Source organism: Cicer arietinum, chromosome 4, assembly GCF_000331145.2.
Source record: "Cicer arietinum cultivar CDC Frontier isolate Library 1 chromosome 4, Cicar.CDCFrontier_v2.0, whole genome shotgun sequence".
NCBI classification, from domain to species: Eukaryota; Viridiplantae; Streptophyta; class Magnoliopsida; order Fabales; family Fabaceae; genus Cicer; species Cicer arietinum.
This window is the reverse complement of record NC_021163.2, coordinates 51,912,416-51,913,596: the sequence shown is the minus strand read 5'-3', so window position 1 is coordinate 51,913,596 and position 1,181 is coordinate 51,912,416.

Genomic DNA, 1,181 nt, shown 5'->3' with positions numbered 1-1,181 from the left:
TGATCCGCATTTTTCTTGGAGAGATCAACAAGGTAGATCTCAGGGTCAACAAGAAGCTCAACCAAACCAATTCCCACCCAGAAAGGCTGCTTGGGAGAGCGCTATAGAAAAACTAGTTACAAGCACAAGTTCTTTCATTGAAGAGTCAAGAGCCGTCCAGAAAAATCACTTTGCATCAATAAAAAATCTTGAGACTCAAATAGGTCAACTTGCTCAACAAATGGCACAAAGAACGTCTAGAAATCTGCCTAGTGACACAGTTCCGAACCCAAGAAACAATGTTAATGCAGTGACCACGAGGAGTGGCAAGGCGAGAGAACAAGTACCACCTGAAGCCAAACAGAGTGGAAGTACTTTGACTCCAACTCACCGGGAGGAATTGGTCACACCAATATCGGTTGAAAAGCACATCGCTATTGAAAAGGAGCAAAAACCCGTGGTACAAAAAGGGGAACCACTGCCAAAACCAGAAATTCGACTTCCATTCCCTCAAAGATTAAGGAGGGAAGAAACTGAAAAGCAATTTGGAAGTTTCTTGATGTTTTTAAAAAATTACAGATTAACATCCCTTTTGCAGAAGCACTAGAGCAGATGCCGACATATGCTAAGTTCATGAAGGATATTCTGTCGAAAAAAAGAAAAATCGGCGGTGAAACAGTTATGCTTACTGAAGAGTGTAGTGCTATACTACAAAGGAAGTTGGCACCGAAGCTCAAGGACCCTGGAAGCTTCACAATCCCGTGCGCTATTGGAAATAGAACTTTTGGGAAGGCTTTGTGCGATCTTGGGGCTAGTGTAAGTCTTATGCCCCTTTCAATATACAAAAAATTGGGCGTTGGAAAAGTCAAGAACACACAGCTGATGTTACAGTTTGCGGACCGCTCGATGAAACATCCCTATGGAGTGGTGGAAGATGTGTTGGTTAAAGTGGACAAGTTCATTTTTCCAGTAGATTTTGTGGTACTAGATATGGAGGAAGCAACGACATTTCCTTTGATTTTGGGGAGACCGTTCTTGGCAACAGGGAGAGCTATGATTGATGTAGCAGATGGCACCTTAACCTTGAAAGTAAATGAAGAAACCGTCACTTTTAACATTCTAAAAGCCAGGGAACACTCAAAAGAAAGAGAAGGGTGCAATCGAATCGAGATTTTAGATGAGATAGTCAATGAAGAAATAAA